This window comes from Myotis brandtii, unplaced genomic scaffold (assembly GCF_000412655.1).
Source record: "Myotis brandtii unplaced genomic scaffold, ASM41265v1 scaffold78, whole genome shotgun sequence".
NCBI lineage: Eukaryota > Metazoa > Chordata > Mammalia > Chiroptera > Vespertilionidae > Myotis > Myotis brandtii.
Genome location: NW_005371131.1, coordinates 373,733 through 382,659, shown reverse-complemented (window position 1 = coordinate 382,659; position 8,927 = coordinate 373,733).

The following is an 8,927-nucleotide window of genomic DNA, read 5'->3' as shown; positions in this document are numbered from 1 at the left end:
GCCTGCTGCCCCGCTCAGATTCCTTAGAGGCCCCAGAGGAGCCCAAGGCTGCATAGAGGCCAAATGTCGTCCATCCAGCTGCCACCCTGCCCGCCCTGCTCAGCCAGCTTCCCATCCTACCTCGCGGTTCAGGGGCTCAGGGGCTGAACCGCCATCAACTCTAGGCCCGAAGGCCGGGGTAGAGCGCCAAGGGGCTGTGTGGCCTTGAGTCGCCTCCCCTACCCTCCCCATGGAGATAAAATCGGTCCCCTCACAGGGCTGAGGGAGGGTGTCAAATGAGGAAGCAAAAGTCAGCCCTGGCCGTTGTGGCTCAGTGCATAGAGCATCGGCCCGTGGACTGAAGGGTCCCGGTTCGATTCCAGTCAAGGGCACATACTTCCAGCCCTGGTTGGGGCACATGTGGGAGGCAACCAGTCAATGTGTCTCTCTCACATCGATGTTTCTCTCTGTCTCTCCCCCTCCCTCCACTCGCTCTAAAAATCAAAGGAAAAATAACCGCAGATGAGATTAACAACAGCAAAGTGAAGGGGCTTTGTGACCTGTGACCTGCAGGCCTGTGATGGTCTCTGCCCACAGGGCCTTGGGTGTGGCTCTAGGGGCCAAGGCCAGTATCCCCACCTCACAGGCCAGGGAAGAGCTGGGGCTGGACATTCCTCACCCCGCCTGTCCCCTGGCCTGGTTGGCCTGTCCCCTGTCCCCAGCACACAGAGCTGGGCGTGGGCTTGCCCCTCGGCCTCTGGGATATTCATCTCCACCTTGGGTTACGTGGCTCCGGGGTCCAGCCTCAGCAGGGCGGGGCCACGCTGCCCCACAGGCCTGGTGTCAGCCGCTCCATGCCCAAGGCTGTCCTGGCCCCTCTGGCTTTTCCACAGAGCCCCCCGCCCCCCCGTTCCCCCCCACCCTGCTCTCCTCAGGGACATCCTCCAACCCCACAGACCCCTTCTCTGGGGAGCTGTCTCCCTCTGCCTCCCTCCGCCTGCGATCTCTGTTCTGTGGGCGCCCTCGCTCAGCCACGGTCTCTCTCCATCTTTCTCTAACCCCATCACTGTCGGTCTCAGTCTCCCCGAGTCTCTCCCCTCCCCCATCTGTGTCACCTGCTCCCTCATCAGTGTATGATGATACCCCTTCCATTCCGTCACCACTCCCCGACCCGCTCCCTCCTCCGTGGACTTGCCCTTAGCCCCCTGGACAGGTTGACAGGGAGGCCCCGGAGGGGAGGAAGGAGGGGACTCAGACAGGCTCAGAGGTCCTGGAGCTGAGCAGGGAGGACAGTGAACCGAGCCTCCGCTTTGCTTGGCAGGGAAGCGCCAGGGGCAGGAGTGGGCTCCAGAGCCTCATTCCAGGGGCCACATCCAGGAGGAGGCGACCTAGTGACACGCAGGGAGTCAGGAGCCTGGGTCTGGATGGGGCTCTGCACCTGCCCCTCAGTGTGACATGCCACCCCCTCCCTGGGCCTGTCCTCTGTCCGAGGAGCCCCTGTTGGCCTCCTTCCCGCTGTGGGCACCTGGGAAGCCGGCAGTAGCTTCCTCCCAGCAGGGGCTCTTGCCTAGCTGCCCCGTTGCCATGGCACCTGCAGCTGCAGTGGACAGCCATGGTGACCGTAACCAGGGAGCCCGGTCTGCTGTCCAGCTGGAGTGAGGAGCGACAGGGGTTGCCCACGGTCCCACCAGAGGCCCCAGCACCCCACAGCCCACGATGGAAGGGCTGAGGCCCTGTTTGGTTCAGGGCCTGATTCTCTCTCCTCCTTGCTCACCGTAGGAGCTCAGCAAGCACTTACTGAACGGAGGGATGGATGAACGGCACGAAGCCCTGTGAAATCTGTAACAGCTGAGCTGATGGCAGGGCCCAGGCCAATGCCTCTGGCTGGGGGCTTCCCACTGGTGCGCGGGCAGGGATTTTATCCCAGGTTCGAGGCAGTGAGTGCATGGAGTGAGGAGGAGGCCCCGGAGGGCGTCAGTCACTGTACGAGGGGCCACAGGGACTCGGCATCCTCCCAATCGTTGTCCGACATGCTCACTGTCTAGCTTTAAAGATGGGGAAATGAGGGTCAGAGAAGGGACCGATTGCCCAGGATCACATAGTAAGTCATCCCCGAGAGCTAGGTGGTCTAGCAAGTTTCCCTTTTCCCACGGCTGCCAGGGAGCTCCGAGGCCAGTTTCCAAACTGTGTCTCTAGGGTAAGCCCATCAGAATCCTTTCTGGATGGACACGCACATGCATTTGGGTCCAATAAGGTGCCCGACAGACACCATGCCATGTCTGATCACATATGAAGTCTAGTTGACGCCACAGGACAAGCATGTGAGATAGATATGAATGGCCCTTTTAACAGACGAGGAAACAGACTCAGAGACACACATCAACCTGCCCAAAGTCACACAGCCCATCAGTGGTAGCAGCAGAATGCAAACCCAGGACCCCTGACTCTCACACCCGTGAGCTTTCCTCTGTATAACTCTGCAGACAAATGCCAGCGCTCTTGGCCCCGTGCCCTGGTGCCATCGCTGTGCCCACTGCCAGCCACTCCTCTCCGTCTGCATTCACCCTCTCAACAGGCAGCCCTTGAGAGGCCGTGGAGGGGGAGCTGGGTTTTGAAACTTCTCCCTTTTCCAACCCTTGGACCCAAGTCTACACTGTCCCACGGGAGATAGTGGGGCTGCACTTGGACAGAGTCTGGCAAATGTAGCCCGGAACCTGTCAGTACTTAGCCCGAGCCACAGCCATGAGAAGAAAAGAAGTAAAACAACAGCCCGGCCGGTGTGGCTCCGTGGTTGAGCATCTACCTATGAACCAGGAGGTCACGGTTCGATTCCCGGTCAGGGCACATGCCCGGGTTGTGGGCTCGATCCCCAGTGTGGGGTGTGCAGGAGGCAGCCGATCAATGATTCTCTTTCATCATTGATGTTTCTATCTCCCTCTCATCCTCTGAAATCAATATATATATATTTAAAACTGACAAAACACAACAAAACATTGCACAAATATGTTAACCACGGCCATGGCAGGATCGAGACACGAGGGGAAGATAGGCCCACAGCTCATCAGAGGGCCGGCTTCCTGGGAGGGACCCGGGCTTGGCTTAATGCTCCGTGGCCTGTCTGGAAATTCTTTTTAAAAACTAATTTTTATTGACCCTGTTGGGTGACACTGTTGAAATTCCTAGTGGTCGCTTTGAACTTGTGTTCTGCAGGTGAGGCCCGAGGGGACGACGCGGCAAGCGCAGCCGCAGAGGCGGTGATCTGAAGGAAGGACGCGCTTTATACTTCAGTGCTTCTAATGGCAGTTTTCCCAACTTTTGAACAAGAGACACATATTTTCATTCTGCAATGGACCCCAGAAATTCCGTGGCCGGTTCTGTGGGCGGTGGGTGGGAAAGGCTGGGACCCAGGGGAGTGGAAAATATGTGGAATCCATCAATGCCAAGAGAAGTCAGGACCCAGGGAGAATACAGCGAGAGGCAGGCCCGGATCACGGCCTGCGATCCAAGGACGAACTGTGAGGAGGCGCGTCTGACCAGTGAACCGCTGAGTTGAATGTCTTCTAGGTTCTTTCCTATTTTTCTTTTTGTTTTCTTCTCCTTCTCCTTCTCCTTCTCCTTCTCCTTCTCCTTCTCCTTCTCCTTCTCCTTCTCCTTGTTAATCTTCACTTGAGGATATTTTTCCATCAAATTTTTTAAAATAATTATTATTAATTTTTTACAGAGAGGAAGGGAGAGGGATAGAGAGTCAGAAACATCGATGAGAGAGAAACATCCATCAGCTGCCTGCACGCCCCCCCCTACTGGGGATGTGCCCGCAACCAAGGTACATGCCCTTGACCGGAATCGAACCTGGGACCCTTCAGTCCGCAGGCTGACGCTCTATCCACTGAGCCAAACCGGTTAGGGCTCCATCAGTTTTTATAGAGAGTGGAAGGGAGGTGGAGAGACAGAGAGAGAGAAACATCGATGTGAGAGAGACACATCAATTGGTTGCCTCCTGCGCACACCTGGCCTGCAGTGGAGGTACTTGCCCTTGACCAGAATCGAACCCGGGATCCTTCAGTCCGCAGGCCGCTGCTCTATCCACTGAGCCACACCAGCGATGGCTCCTATTTTCCTTTAAGCAATTTGCGTTCAAAAGGAAAAGAAGTGCTTCAGACGCGGGCGATAAGGAAGCAAGGTGACTCTACAATCGCTGGGCCCAAATGGGGATTATGCGCAGATAAGGGCGAGGTTTTCAGCTTCGTTAGACCACACCCTCTTCCTCTCCCTGCCCCACCCTTTCCTCCCTTCCTCCCTCCTCCTTCCCCTTCCTTCTCTCCCTGCCTCCCACCCCTGGCCCGGCTGTGACTGAAGGGGGAGAGAGAGGCCAGGGCAGGGACGAAGGGGAGAGGTGAGGAAGGGGCCCTTCAGCCAGCCACTGTCCATCATCCCAAGCGCCGTGGTAGCTGAGGTTCCTACACCCCCAGATACCGCGACCCCCCTCTTTCGGTGCCGCCAGGAGCCTGGAGTGAGGGAGGGAGGGCAGAGCAGGGGTGGGGAGGCAGGTGGGAGGCGGTGGAAGGGGAACAGGTGGGAGCAGGGAGGTGAGTCAGCCAGGAGCCAGGAGCGAGCAGAGCCAAGCAGGGGTTTGCAGCGGAACCAGCCTCCCTGCAGCGGGTGCTGCCTCTCCGAACCCCGCGGCTCCTTCCCCGTGCCCGCCCCGCGCCTGCCCCGAGCCCACACTGGCACCTCAGCTCGGCATCCCAGGAAGCCCTCGCTGTGGGCTCTTGTCAAAGCCTCTCCTGTGGCCCCAGGTCACTCCATGTTCACAGAGAGACAGGCCTCGGGCAGGAGTCGCAGTCAGCGGTGTCTGAGCAAGTGGCCGACTGGGGACCAGGGAGGGTTTGGGAGGGACCTTGAGGTGCCCCCGCCTCACTCTGGACGGGAGGCCCTCTTAGGTGGCACGAGTGTCCCTCTTTCCCCCTCGCCCTCGTGGGTCCCCTGGACGACCTTGGAGAAGGTCCCGAGGCCGTCCTTCGTCACTGCTGCTCCTTGCCCCCCCACCCTCACCCCGTGCCAAAGCATCACTGAGAACGAAGCAGACAGGAGAGCTTGAGCCCCGGCGAGGTCCTCCCAGGGCCTGCAGGGCGGGGGGAGGCACATCTCTGAAGAGGCCTCTGGCGGACAACCAGGGCCCCTGGGAGACACCGGGGCTTGCACCTGGCAGAGGGCACCAGGGGCCCTTCTGGGAGCACCGGCAGGTGGGCAGCTGGGCAGCTGAGCTTCTGTCTTGCTGAGTGGCCCCTGCAGGCCTTGGAGGTGCATGCTGGAAGACCTGGATGGGGGAGGGGGAAAGGGGGCTGCTCCCATAGCCCCTGCCTGAGGGAGGATGGGAGTGAAGGGGAAGCTGACAGTTGTCTCCTTGGTTCAAGCCAGCCCCTTAGTTCTAGGCCTCGTGTCCTTCTCTGAGGCCTAGTCCTGGTCCTACTTCCCCGCCCCCCCCCTCGCCCCCCGCCTTGGGCTTTGTAGGAATCAGTGAACTAGAGGATGTGAACGACGGTCAGCAAATGAGAGGCACGATGATGAGCTGCTTGTTGGGGGCTTGGATCCCAGGTGGCCTCTCACCAGGAAAGACGCCTCAGGCTCGTTTATGAAGGTGTCGAAGTGCCCGGGAGGCCCGAGGGTTCACACCCCCGCAGCCACACCGGCCGAGGTGCTGGTGAAATGTGGCTGCTCACCAAGCAGCCCAGAGCGGCACGGCGGTGAGCTTGCCTGCTGGTTCCCTGTGTTTCCAAAGGTCGCGGGCACCTTTGCATAGAAGATTCCTGAGACGAAGAGGGTGCCCTCTGCTTCCTTATGCACCAAGCGCTGGGCACACAGTGGGCACGCAGACGGGAGTTGGAGCTGGAAGTAACCCTCCAACTCAAAGGCTCTGGGACAGACTCCCAAGCTACGGCCATAGTCCTTCACGGTGCCGTGCCCTTTGCAATGGGACTTGACAAAGCTCCCAGGAGGCGGAGCTCCATTTCCTACCCTTTGAACCTGGGTGGCCCGTGACCTGGGTTGGCCAACAGAACACAGTGGAGGTGATGCTACCCAAGCTCAAGGCGAGGCTTAGAGACCTTCTCTTCACCCTCGTAGGTTGCTCCCCAAGACACCATGAGGCTTCTGGTGTCAGAGAGGAGGCCTTGGTGGAGAACTGAGGCCCCTGGCTGACAGCCAGCCCAGCCCGACATGGGTGAGGCCGTCTGGTCCTCAGGGCCAAGCTGGCGTCCCAGCTGGCATTGCTGCTGGAGTGAGCCGAGGAACCCGGACAAGCAGTCCCCCACCCCCCCAAAAGCTTGAAGCTTCAGAAGAAACCCTTGTTGTCTGGGTTTGGGGTGGTTTGTGACAGCACAGGCTAAGTGAGGCCAGAGGAGGGAGGGATTTACCAAGACCCCACAGCAAGGCAGAGACCACGCCTGGCTCTGGCCAGGAGTCCCAGCTGCTCCCAGAGCCCTCCCACCAGTGTCTGCGGCGCCTTGGTCAGCCCCACTGGTGTGAAGTGCGAGGGTGTGAGGGTGTCAGTCAGCGGGCCCTCCCCACGCCCCTGAGTTATAAAGGGTTGGCTGACTCCACCCAGGGCTCTCCTGTCCATCATCTCTGGGAGGGAGGGAAGGCTCACCCTGCCCTACAGAGGATGAACTGAGGCCGAACGGAGTGGCAAAGCTCTGACTCAAACCCACTCAGGCCTCTGAGGCCCACTCAGACCCTTTGCATGGCTCCCAGGAAGGGCCAGGGCTCTCCTGTCCATCATCTCTGGGAGGGAGGGAGGGCTCCCCCCGCCCTACAGAGGATGAACTGAGGCCGAACGGATGGACAACTTGCCGACAGCCACACAGCAGGGAAGTAGCAAAGCTCTGACTCGAACCCACTCAGGCCTCTGAGGCCCACTCAGACCCTTCGCATGGCTCCCAGGAAGGAAACAGAACACAGTGGAGGTGATGCTACCCAAGCTCAAGGCGAGGCTTAGAGACCTTCTCTTCACCCTCGTAGGTTGCTCCCCAAGACACCATGAGGCTTCTGGTGTCAGAGAGGAGGCCCCTGGGGAGAACCGAGGCCCCTGGCTGACAGCCAGCCCAGCCCCCACATGGGTGAGGCTGTCTGGTCCTCAGGGCCGAGCTGGCGTCCCAGCTGGCATCGCTGCTGCAGTGAGCTGAGGAACCCGGACAAGCAGCCCCCCCAGCCCCCTGCAAGACACCATGAGGCTTCTGGTGTCAGAGAGGAGGCCTTGGTGGAGAACTGAGGCCCCTGGCTGACAGCCAGCCCAGCCCGACATGGGTGAGGCCGTCTGGTCCTCAGGGCCAAGCTGGCGTCCCAGCTGGCATTGCTGCTGGAGTGAGCCGAGGAACCCGGACAAGCAGTCCCCCACCCCCCCAAAAGCTTGAAGCTTCAGAAGAAACCCTTGTTGTCTGGGTTTGGGGTGGTTTGTGACAGCACAGGCTAAGTGAGGCCAGAGGAGGGAGGGATTTACCAAGACCCCACAGCAAGGCAGAGACCACGCCTGGCTCTGGCCAGGAGTCCCAGCTGCTCCCAGAGCCCTCCCACCAGTGTCTGCGGCGCCTTGGTCAGCCCCACTGGTGTGAAGTGCGAGGGTGTGAGGGTGTCAGTCAGCGGGCCCTCCCCACGCCCCTGAGTTATAAAGGGTTGGCTGACTCCACCCAGGGCTCTCCTGTCCATCATCTCTGGGAGGGAGGGAAGGCTCACCCTGCCCTACAGAGGATGAACTGAGGCCGAACGGAGTGGCAAAGCTCTGACTCAAACCCACTCAGGCCTCTGAGGCCCACTCAGACCCTTTGCATGGCTCCCAGGAAGGGGAATGGCAGGTGATAGAGTCCACAAAGGGGCACAAACACCCACACATCCATATACACACACAACACACAGGCCTGCCACACGCAATACACATGAATGCATAGCACACACACACCACACACATCCATATACACACAGGTACCACACGCATCCATACCACACACACAACACACAGGCCTGCCACACGCAATACACATGCATGCATAGCACATACACACCACACACATCCATATACACACAGGTACCACACGCATCCATACCACACACACAACACACAGGCCTGCCACACGCAATACACATGCATGCATAGCACATACACACCACACACATCCATATACACACAGGTACCACACGCATCCATACCACACACACAACACACAGGCCTGCCACACACAATATACATGCATGCATAGCACACACACATCCATATACACACACAATACACAGGCATGCCACATGCAATACACACATGCATAGCACACACGTGCACAGCACACCCACACACCATGCATATACATATCATACACACATACATACCACACACATACCACACAGCCTGCCACACGCAATACACATGCATGCATAGCACACACGTGCATAGCACACACACACACCATACATATACATATCATTCACACATACATACCACACACATACCACACACAGACACACTCACATTATGTTGGTCTCTCTTCTTCCCAACCCTCCACCTTCAACCAACCTACCCCAATGGACCATATACTTTATTAAAAATATATAGTTACAAACTCCATTGTTGATTTGGGCTGGGTCTGGCGGCCCGGAGAAACCACAGGGAGGGCTGGCCTGTGTCCTTCCCCTTGGGCTCCCACCTCTATACTCAAACCAGCACCATCCAGGGGCCGAGAAGGCTGGCTCTGAGGCTTCAAGGGGGCAGCCAGCTGGGCAGGGACGGGCTAGGCCACACGGGCGGAGGGAGGGTGCACAGAGAGGGTGGCACCTCCGTGTCCTGCAGGTACAAATGGCAGAAGGTGGATCTGGTGCCTCCATCTCTCTCCATTTATAGGTATTTACAAAAGAAAGTCATGAGCAACAGGTCACAGTCATGCAAAAGAAACGCACCCATCCCTCCC